Here is a 20,351-nt window from a genome sequence, read left to right on the forward strand (position 1 = left end):
GAAATAGCACTGGATACCTTATAAGTTCTCTGAAAGTGTTAGTTACTATTTTCTATATATGACTCCTTTCACCTCTTTCCTGTATATTTTCTTATTGCTGCCCCCTGACAATGGTTGTGGTTGATCCCCAAGGGGTTGTCTTGTCTTTGAAATGATAAAATGTGACTAGACGTTATATAATGATAAAGTGTAATTGTGGGGAGAGAACAAGTTGTTTTTATGAAAACTAAATTAAATGTTTTGGAAAGGCTTAATTAAAGCAAGTATATATATATATATATATATATATATATACACACACACACACACACATATAGTTTAAAAAGCTGTTGAATGGTGATCATAGGAATAAAATCATAATAATTGAGTGTGATTCTACATCGTTTGTTTTTAAAAATGTTCTGTTCTCCTCTATTTTAAACAAATCCAAATTAGGAATCATATAGGATAGATTATCAATGTGGAAGAAATCTGAGGCCGAGGACCCACATCCAAATAAAAGACCCTGGGAGGCCTGGATGGTTCAGCAGTTGAGCATCTGCCTTTGGCTCAGGGTGTGATCCTGGAGTCCCAGGTCCAGTCCCACATGGGGCTCCCCGCAGGGAGTCTGCTTCTCTCCCTGCCTGTGTCTCTGACTCTCTCTGTGTGTCTCTCATGAATAAATAAATAAAATCTTAAAAAAAAAAGGCCTTGACCCTACAAATATAGAGTACATAAATAGATATAGTGTGTGTATATTGTGGTATTAAAATATCATAGAGGGATCCCTGGGTGGCGCAGCGGTTTGGCGCCTGCCTTTGGCCCAGGGCGCGATCCTGGAGACTCGGGATCGAATCCCACGTCGGGCTCCCGGTGCATGGAGCCTGCTTCTCCCTCTGCCTGTGTCTCTGCCTCATTCTCTCTCTCTCTCTGTGACTATCACAAATAAATTAAAAAAATTAAAAAAAAAACAAAAAAAAAAAAACCTCTTAAAAAAAATAAAAAATAAAATAAAATAAAATATCATAGGGAGTGGGAGGAAGGGTGTTACTAGGAACAAAAAATTTAAATAACTCCATAGTAACCAGGGCTTGGCTGGCGCAGTTGGTAGAGCATTTGACTCTTGATTTCAGGGTTGTGCGTTCAAGCTTCACAGTGGGTATGGAACTTGCTTAAAAAAAAATTTTTTTTAAACACACACACGAAAAAAAAAAAAAAAAACCTTCCTTACTAAGAAACAGTGATTTGGTTTTTTGTTTTGTTTTGTTTTTTTGTTATTTTATTTTATTTTTATTTATTTATTTTTTTTTAGAAACAGTGATTTGTAAGTGATGTTTTAAAAAAAATAATATTTAGGGGCACCTGGGTGGCTCAGTTGGTTGATAGTCTGGCTCTTGGTTTTGAGTAAAGGACAGGCAGGGCTAGGTAGGGAGAGATACATAGGGGGCATTGTGATGAGGCTCATGGAAATCCCCAAAATGCTGACCAGTAAGGAAACCAGAGATAAGGGAACCAACCCGACCACCTGCCCTAGGGGTGGGTGGGGAGGCTGTCTTTTTTATACAATCACCTGTGATCAACAAAGAATAACCAGACCCTAAAAAGAAGTAAGCCATTAAAGAGATTATCACCAGTCTTTACTCAAACCAAGACATCCTAAGAATGGATAAGGCTCCCTGGTCAGTTCTAAAGAAAAGACTTGTCAATGGAGGCCCACGCTGGCAACCCTGTCCGGACCCCTCTCATTCCTGAGAGCTTTTTCTGTATCCTTGCTTAACCACTTTACTCAGTCTCCTTTGTCTGCGACATTCATTCTTTGACTCAATGAGACAAGAACCTCACTCTCCCACCTCACTTAAAGGCCGAAACCCCGGACTACTCCCACCGAAGGGTGAGTAGAAGCAGACTCTTCTTTCCTGGGAGATGACTCTCCCTTGGATAACCTCTTCTTTTAACAGCAAAACCAGGCACCTGTCGGCCAGTTAAAGGCAAATAGCACAGCCTTCTGTTTTAAGACTGAGTTGACAGGCTTCTAGAGAAAGCTTTGATCAATCCCCCTTCCTGAAAAGAAAGGAATGTTGGCCTAAGCCTACCCAATTCTGCTTTGTTCATTGGTTTTTCTTAAATGGCCTTCTCCTACCTTTGCTGGTAGTAGGGCCCTTCCAGTCTCCCAATGATCAATATGCCCTTTTAATCAGGGATTTATTCGAGAAAGAGTATTGCCTATGTAGATATAAGACTTTTCCATTTAAAAGTGTCTTTCATGAGGGGTGCCTGGGTGGCTCAGTGGTTGAGTGCCTGCCTGGATGCCCTAGGCCGTGCACAGGAAATGCCAGCTTGGTTGTATATGAGATTTCTTTAGTAAACTAATTATCGAGATGCCTGGGTGGCTTAGTGGTTGAGAGTCTACCTTTGGCTCAGGGTGTGATCCCGGAGTCCCAGTTCCACATTGGGCTCCCCATGGGGAGCCTGCTTCTTCCTCTGCCTGTGTCTCTCATGAATAAATAAATAAAATCTTAAAAAAAAAAAAAGTGCCTTTCATGAGAACTTAGTTTAGGAAGAACAACATTTTCCTCATTTTTGCTGCCTGGTTTAAGACATATTTCTCTGTTAGGTGTAATTTAGTTTTAATCACGGCCAGGAATTAAACCCGAGTTATCGGTGAGCAGGATTACAGCGATCTCTTTCTATGATACTTTGGAAACAGCCTGATGTTTCCTGGGCATTTACTCCCCTTAGGATACTTTGGGCATTAAGGAGTGTAATTACCTCCTTACACACCCCCAGTCAATTCCTTAATTGGTGGCATTAGTGGCTGGGACTTTAATGGGTCATATGGTTGAGGCTTTCTTGTTCCAATAACAAAAATATGAAATTATGATGACGCTAAAACTTGGGGTCTGCACCCCTCAACAGGGCCATGCTTGCAGGTGGGACCATAGGTATATCGACAAAAAAAGCACCCAGGGATAAAGCAAGGAAACATAATTAAAATCGGTTTATAATTGGCCTGACTGATCGGATATTCAAGGAGCTAGGGACTGCAGGCCAATTTAACATGACCAAACAACAAGAGCTCAATTCAAGAGAGCTCCAAAGAATGAGGTCTTTAAAAGGATTCCCTGCTTATTTAAGATTCATCCTGGGAATGCACAGGAGGACCGGCAATCCAGCGCTCTGAACCTGCCCTTCCGTTACCATTAGTGACCTTGGGGATTCTCTGAGACACAAAAGAGTAGAGACCGGCCCTGGGGATCACACCCCAGGGAAGCCTCATCCATAAGCAACACACACCTCCCACTGAGAGATCCTAGCTGTTTCAGTCACATTCTTAGCCTTCTAAAAAGAATATTAAACTGTTAACCTCCCTAAGCCCTTATGATTAGGCCAGACTTTCTGGGGGGAAATCCAGAGGAGATAAGGAGGATCAAGTGATGGACAGGTAAGAGTGGCTACTCCCACCGGCCTAATCCCTCCTCAACCCAAGACGTTAGGCCACTCTTTCACCTTGGGTAGGCAAACCAGGGGACGCCTTGGTTCTTGGGAGAGAACTGATATGTAGGGATGCCTTCAGAGTCACCTCTTTATAACAGGTATGGGGTAAGGGGCTCCTACCAGGATCACAAGATGGGAAACAAACCATTCTCTGTGGGAACTTCTCTACATTGGGTACTGCAAAATTCGGTAATTTCCCCCTTGAAACTCTTGCAGTGTTTTCCGTGGTGGGTTCTTCAAGGCAATGGTAAAATAAGGTGTGACCTTTGCAGCAAGGCATGGTCTCTTCTTCAGTTCCCAAGGACTCTCCCTTGGGGTGCCTTTTAACCCACTGGAAACAATATTGATTGCAAAACTAGGAAAGGATTGATCTCCTGTAACACTGCATGGCCTCAATGGGATTATCAGTTAGATCTTCTGCATGGAACGGGGCTCTACTTCAGGACCCCCACCGAAGGGCCTCTTGCAGAATGTGTTTGCTTGAAGAGGTTGACTAGTAAACTACCTCCTGACATACTGGACAGTTATCTAAATAAGCCTCTGGATAAACCCAAGTTGCTGGAGGAAATGCAGGCTCTCCCTTGCAAGGGGGATACTGACTCTCACTCTCACTGTTCCTCCCAATAGATTCAGGTTATAGTAGCGCACATGGGGGCTTCTCCCTCATTCATTTCTCAGGTTAATGGCTATAATTGGAGCCAATTGTGGTTAGTCTGCCTCAGGACGGGGATTTTAAGGAATATTCCCAAGCAGCTGCTGAAACTCCCTATGTTTCAGGGAGGTTCCCTGTCTTCTCTGGCCTGACATGGACTGCTTAATTCCACTTGGTGGAAGAACATGGGGTTTGCTCATCTGTCCAAGTGGATGAACCAGGGACCCCTTTTCTCTGCCTTCTGGCTGCACTTTGCCTCTTCTGTCTTCTCCCCCTGTTCCTGCTTCCACACCACCGTGTGTGCCGCCTGTGTTCACTACTCACTTCGGATTTCCCCACCAGTGTCTCAGGTAAAAATTGACAATGAGGAACAAACTGATGGACTTTCAAGAGTGGATCCAGATGGACTATAATTCAGTATTTAGAGTTCGTTGGTTTAAGGTAGACATTCCTTTCAAGTTACCAGCATTAAATGTGAAACCTATTCTACCAAGGTCTACTGAAGGTCAAATAAGCTCATGTTATCTCTGTTGCAATTTGTTAGCAAAAAGATGACTTAAAATGATGTTTAATCTTGTCTGCCTCAAAGTTTTCATGGGTAATTGTTAAGATAGCTTTCTAAGTCTTTGGAAAGACTTAGAAGCTTTACATTTTGCTTGGATGGTAATTGGGATTGAAGTCATTGGACATCTAGGTCTTTTCCAAGTAGGGTAAAGTGCTAAATCATTGATTATTGGACATAGGTTTGTGCTTTTGACTTCTTATTGCAAGGAAACTAACAATATTTGGGTGTATTGGTAAACATGCTTTGTTCTTTTTTTTTAAATAAATTTATTTTTTATTGGTGTTCAATTTACCAACGTACAGAATAACACACAGTGCTCATCCCGTCAAGTACCCCCCTCAGTGCCCATCACCCATTCACCCCCACCCCCCGCCCTCCTCCCCAACATGCTTTGTTCTTAAACGGGTTCATAAAATTGCTGTCTAAAGAGTTCAGGTGTAACAGTTCACAATTGGTTACTACTTAGTTTTCACTGGAGACTAAGGTCTCTAAGAGACCAAAATCCTGCTAAATGTAGTTAAGACTGATGGGAATAAGGGAAGCAACTCTGTATGTAGAGAGGTTGGAGATATGTAAGAAAGATATAAGGAATAGGAGTGCATTTTTGTTGAAAGTAAAAGAAGGTAATTTTGTCCCAAATGAGATTGCTTGTTTGGAAAGAAATGGCTTGGGACAAAATCTGAGAGCAAAGGAAAGTTGTAGAAGGTTTGTGAAGGGAAATCTTTGGAAATAAATTTTAGGTGTGGTCAAGATGGACTAAGATTAAGAGAATGGATTTTAAAGTACAGGGGGATAAGAATGAAAGTCTGTGTTCTCTCTATTCAGCAGGTTTTCTTGAAGGGTTGGTCTGCTCTTTATAGGAAGATGTAAATGGTTGTTTTCTTTTTTGTCTGCCCAGAAAAACCCCATTTCTATGTTTTGCTTTTATCAGGTCTTTAACATCCCTAATTCTAGTTAGGCATGTGCTTGAAACCTTTCTAAAGTTTTAACAAACTTCCCAAAAAATAAGGTGTAAATGAAGTCTCTGACTCATTAGGCCTTTTTATTTAGTATGTTAAGTTACTCTGGAAGCACTATTTTTTTTTAAATTTTTTTTAACTTTTATTTATTTGTGATAGTCACAGAGAGAGAGAGAGAATGAGGCAGAGACACAGGCAGAGGGAGAAGCAGGCTCCATGCACCGGGAGCCCGACATGGGACTCGATCCAGGGTCTCCAGGATCGCGCCCTGGGTCAAAGGCAGGCGCCAAACCGCTGCGCCACCCAGGGATCCCTGGAAGCACTATTAAACAACGGATAGGCCTTAGGTTACATTTGGGTAAATGCTATAACTATTCTAGAGATGATATGCAATTTATAAAGTTTTAATATGTTTTAATGAAAGGTCATCACTTGATATTTTGATTATTGAAATATTTCTTTTAAGATTTTATTTATTTATTCATGAGAGACACAGAGAGAGGCAGAGACATAGGCAGAAGGAGAAGCAGGCTCCATGCAGGGAGCCCAATGTGGGACTTGATCCGGATCCCGGGTCTCCAGGATCACTCCCTGGGCCGAAGGCAGTGCTAAACTATGCTGAGCCACCCGGGCTGCCCTGATTATTGAAGTATTATGTGTCACAGAAATAACTGAGTTTCCTTGTCAGTTGCATCATTAATGAACTCTCATATCAGATCATTAACCATGTCCATTTCTAAGTTTTTGTCATTTCTTATGGTTCTTATTATCTTCCAAAATGAGTTTCATCTTCAAGGAGGTTCATATAAAGGATTTTTAGGACAAATACAGGTATTCAATATCTTTAAGATCAAAACTGAAATGGGTAAGAATTTCCAGAACTAATTAAAGCTGCTTTCAAACTAAATAAGAAATGGTAATATGGGACTAAGTGAATTGGGAAAAATGATTATAGTTTTTTTGTGACTCTTGTTTGAAACATGCTGGTTCTCTTATATTTGCTCTCCCAGATTAAGGAAACTTTCTCTTAAGTTATCTATGACTTTTGGAAATGTGATAAAGTATTCATTTGTGAACAAATTGTAGCATTTAACTTTTCTCTCTACCCAAACTCTCTGAAATTTGAAAGTTCTCAATAAGTATTCTTTCTTCCATGGCAATCATAATCATTTGCATAAATTCATTAAAAATCTGTTCTCCTTGTAACAGGACACCATTGGAAATATTGGTTATTTTACCAAGGCTTTGACTGGAATGGCAGATTTGAGAGACATGCATAGACTCAGATATGACCAAACAGCTTTAAGGAACTAAGGTTGACTTTATGAAACATGAAGCCATAATTATGATCAATTAAATAAGATCAAGATATCCACCGATCTTATCTAAGGGATGTGATCATAATTTTGGATCTAATGCTTGTTTTATGTTTATCCTTTTGCATGTACCATTTGCTCTCCATCATGACCTGCGGAGCCATACCATAGACCTCTGGACCAGCCTGTGGATAGATTCTAACCGCTGCACAGCCTGCCGACCCATTTCAGCAGGAAGCCGCCAGAGTGATCATCTCCCATTCCCTGACAGCAATTAGGGTAAATATTTTAGGGGGAGGAATGAGTAAAGGACAGGCGAGGCTAGGTAGAGAGAGATAGATAGGGGGCATTGTGATGAGGCTCATGGAAATCCCCAAAATGCTGACATGTAAGGAAACCAGAGATAAGGGAACCAACCAGACCACCTGCCCTAGGGGTGGGTGGGGAGGCTGTCTTTTTTATACAGTCACCTGTGATCAACAAAGAATAACCAGATCCTAAACAGAAGTAAGCCATTAAAGAGGTTATCACCAGTCCTTACTCAAACCAAGACATCCTAAGAATGATAAGGCTCCCTGGTCAGTTCTAAAGAAAAGACTTGTCAATGGAGGCCCACATTGGCAACCCTGTCCGGACCCCTCTCATTCCTGAAAGCTTTTTCTGTATCCTTGCTTAATAAACTTCTACCACTTTACTCAGTCTCCTTTGTCCGCAACATTCATTCTTTGACTCAATGAGACAAGAACCTCACTCTCCCACTTCAGTTTCAGCTCAGGTCATGAGATCAGTCATGGAAGTGACATCCCCTCCATGACTCAGTGCTGGAGTCTGCTTCAGATACTTTCTCCCCTCCCCTTTTCCATTGCAACGCTCTCTCTCTCTCTCAAATAAATACATAAATAAAAATCTTTAAAAAATAATGTTTAAAGATAAAATAAAATAAAAAATACTGTTTATCCTCCATTTAATTAGGTTTTCAGTTAACCCACAAGTCACTATTCTGGTCTGATCAGAAAACAGGACTCTCGTGGGTGGCAAGTGCAGTGGGCATAAAAGGATGAGTCTGAAAAGGAGTCCAAGAAGATAGCATTCAAGCTGACTGTAAGATTGAGGCAGGCTTGGGGGAACAAGGTATGAGAAAGCATTGCATATGAAGAGTATTACAAGTAATTCTGTTTTGCTAAAGCTTAAAGTATAGAGAAGAGAATATAGATAGATGAGAGTGGACAGATAACCAGACAAGGGCCGGATATTAAACAGCTTTACTTAATAAGAAAAGGCATTTGGAATTGGTAAATGCCTTATAGGTAAAGCCAAGATATCAAAAAAATATTGAAGGTGGCAGTGACATGATCAAATCTACATGCTAAGAAGATCATTCTGGTAGTAATGTGGAATTGATGGGCCAAAACTAAAGAAGGAAAATCAGCAAGAAAGTTATTTCAATAGTCTGAGTACTAAACCTTGGGTGCCAGACTAGGACGGTGGCAGGGACATGGCAAGGAGGGTGATAGTGAAGGTTTCCTTCCAAGGAAGGAAGGTTTCCTTCCCATAGTCAATCCTTCTTGGCCCCCACCCAACAAGGACCCAAGAACTGTCTCTGCCTCCTACTCTCAGGAAGAGTCCTGATTAACCTAAGCCAACCAAGGTATCCCATTATTCTAACTGTTTAGCATACATAGCCCTTCTTGGACATAGGGGTTATAGAAAATGTTTGCTGGGGAAGGAGCTTTTTCTCTACTCAGTTGGACATGAACAGAGAAGCATGAAGCCCTTATTGTGGTTGGCAATCATTTGACAGCCTTGAGCTAGGGTGACCATTTAACTTATCTCAAACTAGATCACAGTTGAATGCAATTCAGTGTTATAAATAATTTATGTTAACTTTAGGATGAAGCAAACACCATTGAAAGCCACAATGAGATTACAAAGAAACTGAGTTTTTATAATAATGATAATAATGTTATTATTATTTTTAAAGATTTTATTTATTTATTCATGAGAGACACAGAGAGAGGCCAAGACACAGTCAGAGGGAGAAGCAGGTTCCCCGCAGAGACCCCGATGTGGGACTCGATCCCAGGACCACGGGATCACACCCTGAGCCAAAGGCAGATAGACGCTCAACCACTGAGCCATCGAGGCATCCCAGTAATATTAACTCCTATATCAACCTTCACTTAAAGTCAAACTTATCTCTGAACTTCTTAGTTATGAAGTAAAAATTGTTTGTTTTGATTTCTCTTTAAGGATTTAAAAAGAATAAAGATGGTATAATGAACTCTCATATTCCAAAAATCCGGATTCAACAATTGTCAACATTCTGCCACAATTCTTCATCTATTTTCCTTTTTTGATGAAATATTTTAAAGCAATCAAGATATCATGTCATTTCACTCAGATTATTTTAGCATATATTTCAGTATGGGCATTTTCTAAAATCACACCATTGTGAACCCAACAAAAATTATCGATAACCTTTGTGTTGTCAGGGAGGAAGATTATCCTCTGCCTTTCAAGGTCCTTCTAGCTGGACTTAGAATCAAATTGATATGAGACAGATTAACAGGAGAAAATCAAATTTAATAGATGTGCATAGGGGAAGTCCACACAGACATAAAATTCCAAAGACAGTGAGGCAACAGGAAGCTTATAGGAGCTAATGAGAGAAGTAGAGTCTGAGGATACAAGGGGGAGGAAAGCCATTAGTATCAAGTTGAAAGGAGACGTTTTGAAGCACAAAGGTTACCCCATTATGCAGGTAAGGTTCTTAGGCAAAGGGGAGTCTCAGGTTAATAGCTCTCTTCCAGTTACAGGCTCTCCTTTCCAATGTAAATTTAGGCAATTGAGGACCAGGGAGAGGACTTATCCTGCATTTGCTGGGTTTTGATTACTTGATTACTTTTTTTTTTAATTTTTATTTATTTATGATAGTCACAGAGAGAGAGAGAGAGAGAGGCAGAGACACAGGCAGAGGGAGAAGCAGGCTCCATGCACCGGGAGCCCGACATGGGATTCGATCCCGGGTCTCCAGGATCGCGCCCTGGGCCAAAGGCAGGCGCCAAACTGCTGCGCCACCCAGGGATCCCTACTTGATTACTTTTAACTCAAAATAATGTTTATGTCAAAGTGGCCTGTCTTGGGTCACCCTGCGCTTGTCCCCTACAGTGTCAATGTCACCTAATATCCAGTTCTTACCCAAATTCCCCTGATGGTTACAAAAAACCTTTTTTTCGCTTTTTAAAATTTAAATTTAATTAATTAATATATAATGTATTAATTTCAGAGGAAGAGTTCAGTGATTCATTAGTCTTATATAACACCCAGTGCTCATTACATCACGTGCCCTCATTAATGCCCATCACCCAGTTACCCCATCTCTGCCCCCCTCCCCTCCAGTAACCCTCAGTTTGTTTCCTATGATTAAGAATCTCTTATGGTTAAAAAAAAAAAAAAAAAAATCTCTTATGGTTTGTTTCCTCTCTGATATGGTTTTGTTTACAAAAAACTTTTTAAATAGTTGGTTTGTTCACGTTGGAATCCAAACAAGGTCCACACACACACATGTAGGAGCTGATGTTTAAGTCTTATTAGTCTCATTTAATCACAAAAATCCCTTTCCCTACATTTTTTTCATGCCATTGACTTGTTGAAGAGACTGTCATTCTATTTTTAAACCAAGTTCTAGTGGGATTTTCTGTATTTGCAACCAAAGTGGTTTTACTAGTCCGAGGAGAAATCTAAGAGGTGAAGAGATAGTGTCAAGAAGACAAGGGATTGAGCAGATAGAAGGGATGAGGAAAAGGTAAGAATCCAAGGTGATTTTTAGGTTTCTGCCACTGGCAACTATAGAACTAGGAAAAAATACAAAGAACAAAAGAGAGGGAGAGAGAGAGAGAGAGAGAGAGAGAGAGAGAGAGAGAGAGAGAGATTAGACTCTGTGCACACCAAAGATGTAATTTTGGAATCTAGGTGAGGTTTGGTTGGGAGAGGCCCGGAGCCGACAACCAAGAAAGGATTCTTGAGACATTTTTAGTGCAAAATGGTGGTTTTATTAAAACATAGGGAGAGGACCCATGGGCAGGAAGAGCTCCTGCCCTGGGCTTGTGAGGAGTGGCTGATTATATACTTAGGAGTTGGGGGAGGTAGGAAAAGGCAGGTGTTCAAAATGATTTATGTATGCTAAACAGGACCTACAAGATATTTGAGGCCTCGCCATTGTCAAAGTAAGGTTGTTTTTCCCTCTAGTAAAGCATTAACATTAAGATAATAGGGAGTTTCCTTCCGGAAATTAGGTTATTGATAAGAATGCTTTATTCTTGTAAATCACCAAGGCGTTTGTTTTGTAAACTGAGGGAGACTTAGGTCTGTAAGACAATGATCTCTAAAAATTAACTATTAGCTTTTCCTTTCCCTTAGCTTTAGGGCAGTTGGGAGTGCCTGAGGAATGCCACCCATATCCCACCTGGGAGGGGGAGTCATTTGTGGGGCGTCAGCTTGTGGTCTGTTCTCAGCAAGACCTCTGTTCCCTCATCACCCAGACTCAAGAAGTGGATGGGAAAAAGGGCGGGGGTGGGAGGATGGGGTGGGGTGGGTGAAAGGAGCTACAAATAAGAAGCCAGAAAAGTAAAAGAGGTAGAAGTCAGGAGATAGTGGGTCATGGAAAACAAGGAAATTTCAAAAAGGATGAAATAGTGAAAAATTCCAGATACCTGCAGATAAACCAAGTAAAATGAGGATAAAATGTTCCCGTTGAATTTGACAGGTAGGTATGACATAGGTAAGCCAGGTCCGAGCCCCCAAAGGGGTCCTGCAGGACCAGCCAAGAGGGTTCTCGGCTTCATGCAGGATAAAAATCAAAATGAACCAGAGGGAAGTGAGAGCGGAGTTTACTGAAGATTCAGAGAAAGTGCAGATTGAGGCAGAGTGTCTGAAAGACTCTGAAAGGAGAGTGAGTCTCTCCTTTGCTTGTGGTCTGGTGTAGATGTCCTCTCTGGCACCCAGGAACTGGTTTAAACAAAGACAAGTGTCCAGGTACCCTCCATAAGTCATTTATACCCTCAAGCGAGGGGGTCTGTCTTGGTGTCAAGGTGTCTGGAGTCAGTGGTCTGGAAAACATATATGATGATCCCACAAGTCACTCCTTAGATGTTATCTTACTGTGCTGGAAGATTCCAAAGAAGTCATTAACTCCCTGACTCTTACAAAGAAAACATATTATAAAATATGTGTAGGAAAAAAAAAATATGTGTAGGGCAGGATGCAGGTCCTAGCAAAAATAGAAGCAGGAAATGGAACAAAAAAGCAATTCTTCATAGAGTCCTTTTAGTTTCTCTAACTCAGGTAGTTTCATCCATACTGAGAGAAGTGGTCACCACCCAAACACACATTCTATAATATTCTAAAAAAATTATTCTTTTAAAAAAGTATAAGGGGAACAACCTGGAATCCTGTTCCCTTGTGCATTGATATCAGGTAGTTTACATAGAACAAACAGAAGGAAAAATTAGCTCATTTGGATTTTACCATCTATCAGATGATTCGTTTTTTTTTTTTTTTTAATTTTTATTTATTTATGATAGTCACAGAGAGAGAAAGAGAGAGAGGCAGAGACATAGGCAGAGGGAGAAGCAGGCTCCATGCACCGGGAGCCCGATGTGGGATTCGATCCTGGGTCTCCAGGATCGTGCCCTGGGCCAAAGGCAGGCGCCAAACCGCTGCGCCACCCAGGGATCCCTGATTCGTTTTTTTTAAATGAATGTTTGTCATTCCATGATTGCTTGGATAATTGCTAAAATGTTCATCCCTTGGAACTTAAGTAGGAAGACAGTGAAACATTCTGCATTCTTCCCCTTCGTAATAATATTCACTGAACTACCTACAGCAAAGACATACAGCTAAGGAGTAGTTTCAGAACTGTATTTCTAATCCTACAGGAGATTTTTAAAGACAAAGAAATAAACCTAAAGGAATTCACTAGGGGATAAGCCAAACAAAAATGCATTTTCATTTTTTAACTTCAACATGCATTTTCAGTTGACTGACTGCCAATAGCTGGAAAGCTAGTTTCGGCCTCTGTCAGAGGCAGTAAAATAAGTGCCCTTCATGGAGGTGTCCACTCATGGAAAATGGGTATCTACATCGTGTAGGTTTGTCTAATGGTCACCCAGAGCAGCATCTGCTGTTCAGGTGCCAGCTAGAGATAATCCCATGAAAGCAAAGCTGGCACCAGTACACATATGTTATTTTCTGGAGCCAATTTACATTTTGTGCTTTTGTCTATCTGAGCCAGAACAGCATAAACAATGCCAAACCCGGTTTTCTGATTATTTTCAGGCTGATTGAATCTGGCACATGACATGGTTTTATCTAATTAACCCACATGTGGTACAAAACAAAACAAATTTAAAATGGAAAGCTCTTTCTGCCTTTATTGAAAGACTGAGGTGAATATATAATTATTTTGTCCTTGTCTCTCAGCCAGATTTATAGTTGAGAGAGGAGGTCTTTTCTCCCGGATAGCAAAACAAGTTCTTTGTATTACCTGCCTATTATAATTAAAATGTATTATGTTTTACATTTTCCCAAATCTAGCTCTTCCCTTTTCTCTCTCCGTTCCAAAGAAAAGAAGTGTGTAGAAGATGTGTTCCTAATTGTGGCATAATAAGAAATATAGTTGATCTTTGTCCCTGGTGACTGGCACTAATCTCCTAAAAACCTCTGAATTTCTTGAGTAATAGGAGTGTCTTATTATTCATAAGGAACTTCTTTAGAGCAGCCTGAGTTTGTTTATGCTAATGAGTGGCTTAGGGTGGAGTCCCTAGATAGCTTCAGGATGGGGCCAGTCACAAAAACCAAGTAATTAGAAAGTCCTCACTTTCAACTCCACCCACCATCTCTGGGAAGGAGAAAGAGGCTGGGGGGATACATAGTAAACTCTATAAAAACTCTTGAACTAGGAGATTTGATGAGCTTCTGGGTTGGTGAACTTGGAAGAGTGCACCCCAAGTCTAAGGGGATAGGAACTCCTGCTCTTGGCACTCTTTTGGATTCCATCCTATTTTATCTGGCTGTTCATCTGTATCCTCTATAATATCCTCTATAGCAAACTGGCAAACGAAAAGTAAATGAATGTTTCTCTGAGTTCTGTGAGTTGTTCTAGTAAATTAATCAAACCCAAAGAGGCAGCCCTGGAAACCCCCAATTTCTAGCCAGTCAGTCAGAAGCATGGGTAACAACCTGGACTTGCAATCAGCACCTGGAGTGTGAGACTGAGGTTGCAGTCCTGTGGGTCTGAGCCCTTAGCCTCTGAGATCTAATGCTATCTCCAGGTAGAGTCAGAACTGAATTATAAGACACCCTCTAGTATCGCAGAATGGCCTCGTGTGGGGAATACCCCCACCCCCTGCCCTGGCCCCCAGCCCACATTTGGTGACCAGGAGTAGCTGAAGTGTTTAGTGTGAGTAGTAAAGGAGGAACACAGGTATGCTTTTTTTTTCCTTTATACTCATAAACACATGGATTGTTTGTAAAAAAAACAAACAAACAAACAAACAAACTCAAAATTGGATGAGTCTATCTTTTTGAAAAAGAATGTTAGGCAAAGTAAAAGATCAGCTATCAATTTAGGGTTGTAATTCTTTCATACTTATTATATTATAAAATGGTAGTCTGAAACCCAGCATCATATTCCTCATTTAGAAGTGCTTCAGAACATCTAACACAGCAGTGAGTACTGTGGTACTCAGTCAAATGCTGTTTCATGTTGATGGCAGCAATAAAGTTGTTAGAATAGGAAGTGGTATATAACCACCATTTTTTAAAAGGATTTTTATTTATTTATTCATGAAAGACACACACAGAGAGAGAGAGAGAGAGAGAGAGAGAGGCAGAGACACAGGCAGAGGGAGAAGCAGGCTCCATGCAGGGAGCCCAACGTGGGACTTGATCTTGGGACTCCAGGATCACGCCCTGGGCCAAAGGCAAGTGCTAAACCGCTGAGCCACCCAGGGATCCATCCCCAAACCACCATTTTTTAAAGATTTTATCTATTTGAGAGAGAGAAAGAGAGCGTGCACACACAAGCAGAGGGAAGGGCAGAGGGACAGGAAGACTTTTTGCTGAATGAGGAGCTTTACTTGGGGCTCAATCCTAGGACTCTGACATCATGATCTTCGCCAAAATCACATGCTTAACTGACTGAGCCACCCAGGTGTCCCCATAACCACCATCTTTTAAGAGAGAAGAACTTTTTCTAAAATGATGCTAAAAAAGTAAAATACACTTAAACATAAATCCTTTAGAGTGGAGCAGAGCATAGCCCAGGCATAACTTGGCTGGCATGGCCCCCATGGATGGTATGTTCTGGATTTAGTGTAAAATGGGGTCACAGGTGGTGGGAATTCAACTGGCACAACTCCTATATGCTATGGGGTCAAGGCTGAGGTGATGACCTGCAAGTCAAGTGGTAGGCTCACAGGTAAAGCAGTCTGTTATATATAAGGTGATTAAGCAAATAAGTAAATGTCTTGAAGAGGAATTGGTTATTAACTTTTGAAGGTTCAGATATGAAAAAGGGAAGATTAGAAAAATCTGTGGTATTCAGTTAGAATCAGTGTAAATTCAGTTTTTTATTTATATCCTAGTTCATCTATATATGTTTTCTAGTGCTGCTATAAAATTACCACAAATTTAGTGGCTTAAAACAGTACTCATTTATTAGCCCACATTCTGTAAGTCAGAAATCCAAGGGGACTCAGTTGGATTCTATGTTCAAGGTCTCACAAAACCAAAATCAAGGTGTTGGTCAGGCAAGGCTTTTACCTGGAGGCTCTGGGAAAGAATCTGTTTTAGTCGGGTTGTTGACAGAGTTCTGTTTCTTGCGGTTGTAGGACTGAGGTCCCAGTTTCCTTCTGGCTGTCAGACAGGGCCATCCTCAGCAACTTGAGACTACCTGCATCCTTCAACATAGTGTCCCTTTATCTTCAAGCCAGCAACAGCATGTCAAACTTTATTGTGCTTGACATCTCTGACTTCCCTTCTGCTTCTAGATGGAAAAAAGTCTCTGCTTTTATTTATTTTTTATTTTTATTTATTTATTTATTTCTAAAGTCTCTGCTTTTATTTTTTATTTTTTTAAATTTTTATTTATTTATGATAGTCACACAGAGAGAGAGAGAGAGAGAGAGAGAGAGGCAGAGACATAGGCAGAGGGAGAAGCAGGCTCTATGCACAGGGAGCCCGATGTGGGATTCGATCCCAGGTCTCCAGGATCACACCCTGGGCCAAAGGCAGGTGCTAAACCGCTGCGCCACCCAGGGATCCCTAAAGTCTCTGCTTTTAAAGGACTCACCTGAATAGGCAAAGCTTACCTACCTGAACCATCTTATTTCAAGGTCAAATGATTCAGAACTTTAATTATATCTGCAAAAATCTCTTCACAGCTGTACTCATGTTAGTGTTTGAGTGAATAAATGATAGACAAGATTCTTAGGGAAGCAATCTTTAGAATTCTTTTTCTCATACTATCAATGGATTAGTACATACTTATATGGAAAGATTTGGAAATATTTGCATGTGTGGGTGTGTATATTGAATACATATCTTTGGAAAGAGCCTAGAAATAATGATACGCCAGCAAAAATGAGTACACCTTGTACTCAAATGGTTTCTAAATACCATTCCCCACTAAATGGAAATAGGGTTTCTTGGATAATTCTATGGTTGAAGCAGGGAAAGTACAAAAGGCTCTGTTGTAACAGAAAGTAAGGAGTGCTCAAAAATGATAGGCCATGTGCAAAGGATCAGGGGCCAGCATGAAGGAATTCTCAATGGCCAAATGTGACCATCTAAATAATGATACTGAAGGATTTTAACCTACTGAATAAAATAGATTTCCAAGAGTCCTTATTTGTCTAAATGGATACACAAGGAAAAAGGGAAAGCTGAATGTCATCTAATAATGTTGAAGAGATGATGGAATTAGAAATTACTGTCTTGCAATCACAAATGATTCAGGCAAAAATATCAGTGGATGCTAAAATCACTGTGTAAAAGTCTGATAAGGAATGGGTTATTTACAAAGCCTGAGTATCTTCCCACAAATCACATACTAAATGCTTATTGATTATTCATTAACTATACAGTGAAATCTAGTATGTACTATCTTCACCAAGTGATAATACTATGACCAGTAATGGGACAAACTGCCATTTGAATGTTTCCCAATATGATGTGCTGAGAAAAACAGACTATCTCTGTGGTGGTATTTCTGCTGAAATGCATAGCTTTATTTAAATCTTGAGGAAACACCAGACAAACCTTTGCAAAGAATACTGCAGAATTACTAGGCTACACTCCTCAAAAAATGCCAAGGTCACCTAGAGACAAGGAAAAATTGGGAACAGTTCCAGCTTGAAAGAGATCAGAGGCATGACAACTAAATGGTTCTAGACTGGATCCTGGATCAAGAATAAAGGGAGAGGGACGCCTGGGTGGTTCAGCGGTTTGGCGCCTGCCTTTGGCTCAGGGCGTGATCCTGGGGTCCTGGGATCAAGTCCCATAGCGCGCTCCCTAAGGGGGCCTGCTTCTCCCTCTGCCTGTCCTCTCTGTGTGTCTCTCATGAATAAATAAATAAAATCTTAAAAAAAAAAAAAGAATAAAGGGGAAAAGGGAAGAAGTTTGCTCTTTGTTTTGTTATGAAGGATTTTTTGAGACAAGTGGCAAAATTTGAATGGAACCTGTGGCCTAGATGGCAGTATGTATTGATGTTAATTTCTTGATTTTTATGTGTATACTATGGTTATGTAGAAGAGCGTCTCCATTTTTGGGACATGCACACCATAGTATTTAGGAGTTATAGGGCTGTGTATCTATAACTTACACTCAAATGTTTCAGCAAACAAAGTTTAGAAAATCCTGTATTGGGATGCCTGGGTGGCTCAGCAGTCGAGCGTCTGCCTTAAGCCCAGGGAGTGATCCTGGAGTCCAGGGATCAAGTCCCACGTTGGGCTTCCTGCCTGTAGCCTGCTTCTCCCTCTGTCTGTATCTCTGCCTCTCTGTGTGTGTGTCTCTCATGAATAAATAAGTAAAATCTTTTTGAAAGAAAGAAAAAGAAAGAAAGAAAGAAAGAAAGAAAGAAAGAAAGAAAGAAAGAAAGAAAGAAAAAAAGCCCTGTAGAAAGTTGAATTGTGTCCCCCAAAGAGATAAAGTTTGAAGATCTAACCCTATCCCTGTGAATATGTCCTCATTTGGAAATGGGATTTTTGTAGATGGAATCACTCTAAGATGAGGGCATACTGGACTAGGGTAGACACTAAATACAGTGACTGTTGACCTTATAAGGAGAGAGATATTTGGAGGCATGGGGACACAAAGAAGAAGGCCGTGGCAGAGGCAAATGATGGAGTGATGCAGCTATGAGTCAAGGATTTCCAATAAACAACAGAAGCTAGGAGATGAACATGGAAGAGATTCTCCCTCAGGGCCTCCAGAAGGAACCAACTCTGTTGACACCTTGATTTCGAGCTTCCAGCCTCCAGAACTCTAAGTGAATAACTTTCTGTTGCTTCAAGTCACCCGGTTTGTGGTACTTTGCTATGACAGCCCTAGGAAACTAAGACAAATCAAATCACTTGCTCGCTATTAACACCAGCATCTTAGGCATATGATTTTCTGAACTTGAGTATTTTAAAAGAGCAGCTGAGAGAACAATACAGTAATGTATTTCTATGTACACATAAAAAATTTTTGTTATTTTTCTACGCACACATCTTTCATCCACATACCTATGGGACTCTTGCATATGATGTCACTGTGTCTGCTGTGATCAGAATATGTGTGTTAGGGTTGAAATCCTAACCCCAAAGGTGATGATATTATCAGGTAGGGCCTGATAAGGCAGTTAGGTCATGTAGGTGGAACTGTCATGAATGGGATTAGTCCTTTTATAAAAGAGATAGGCAGAGCTTCCTTAGCTCCATTTGCCATGTGAGGATACAAAACAAGAATTCTATTACCCAGAAGAGGGCTGTCACTTGACCATGCTGGTACCCTGATCTTGGACTTCCAGATTCTAGAACTGTGAGCAATAAATTTCTGTTTACAAGCCACCCAGTCTATGGTGTTTTGTTACAGCAGCGCAAATGGACTATGACACTATCTTTTAATTTTCATTTCCTTCCTGCATAGTGTCCCCTTTAAGATGGCCAATACGATAAAGCAGACTGAAGTAGTGGAGAGAGCAGCAGAGAATTAGATGAATTAGATCTGAAGCCTGCTTTTGGAACTGACACCACACAGGTAAAAATGCCTAACGATGTCTGACACACAGTAGTATACACCCAGTAAATATGTATGTAAATGTGTGTGTGTGTGTGTGAGAGAGAGAGAGAGAGAGAGAGAATTGCTATGCAATAATTCTAAGGAGCTTGCTTTAAATTTAAGGTGGAGGAACTGACATTCTTCACAGGTTATGTCAGGATAAATAATGAGACAATAAATGTAAAATTTCTTTTTAACCTCTAAACCCTCCTGCAGAGAACATTTACATCATCTGTAAAAATGTTACCATCACACTAATGCACGCTCACAATACTATTTGCAGTTCCAGATTATTGGGTTTGCCATGCCACTTAACCATGTTAAGTGGTTAAATAATAACCTGGAAAAAAAAAAAAAAAACCTTGATAATTTCCAGTGTGGAATGATCACATTTGGGCCTGAAATCATATAAAAGCAAATGAGTAGGAGAGGTTTTACGGAGAGGGAAACAGGTTCAGAGGATCATGTAATTCCCTCAAGGTCATGGCTTTAAGAAGAAGAGACAACATGGGTAACTTTCTTATTTAAAATTCCTAAAATGCTGCTGTCAGTCATCTCTTTAGAACACAGCTTAGCCAGAAGTAAACATCTGCTTTGAAGCACAGAGTGTTGATGGTACCTGAGAAACTAATCCACCTATTACTATTTATAACAGAATACATTTGATTGCTTCATTTATTTTCCCAGTGGGTGGAAAATTCCTCTTGGCATTCCATAGCCCAGAAGCATGTTTTCATGTTTTTTTTTTTTTTTCTTAAATTAAATACACCCTACAAGGAAATAACGGTATGATGATCCAAGGCCGTTTGCAACAGAAAAAGTATTGTGGACAAACACAACCAGGAAATTGTGGGGTTTTTTTGTTTGTTTGTTTGGGTCTTATCTTTGTTTTTGTGGCAGATTCTATGTGAATTTGTGAGGTTTTGAGACGAAAGTCTATTGGATTGTTTGAACCCACACTGAATAGCAAAGAATCTCTAATACTGACAGTACAAACTGTGCTACTCTCTTCCCATTTTACTTGTTCTTCCTACTTTATGGCTGTGAAAATGTATTGAACGCAA

General features: G+C 40.5%; 1 long non-coding RNA gene across 1 annotated transcript; it reads left to right on the forward strand.

The window, feature by feature from the left end:
- The first annotated feature begins 1,501 nt into the window (after nt 1–1,501).
- Nucleotides 1,502–19,266, forward strand: LOC119865124. Its single transcript, XR_005375986.1, has 3 exons — nt 1,502–1,870; nt 7,138–7,245; nt 19,156–19,266. It is a non-coding gene; the product is annotated as an uncharacterized LOC119865124 (long non-coding RNA).
- Nucleotides 19,267–20,351: the final 1,085 nt, after the last annotated feature.

Source organism: Canis lupus, chromosome 22, assembly GCF_011100685.1.
Source record: "Canis lupus familiaris isolate Mischka breed German Shepherd chromosome 22, alternate assembly UU_Cfam_GSD_1.0, whole genome shotgun sequence".
NCBI classification, from domain to species: domain Eukaryota; kingdom Metazoa; phylum Chordata; class Mammalia; order Carnivora; family Canidae; genus Canis; species Canis lupus.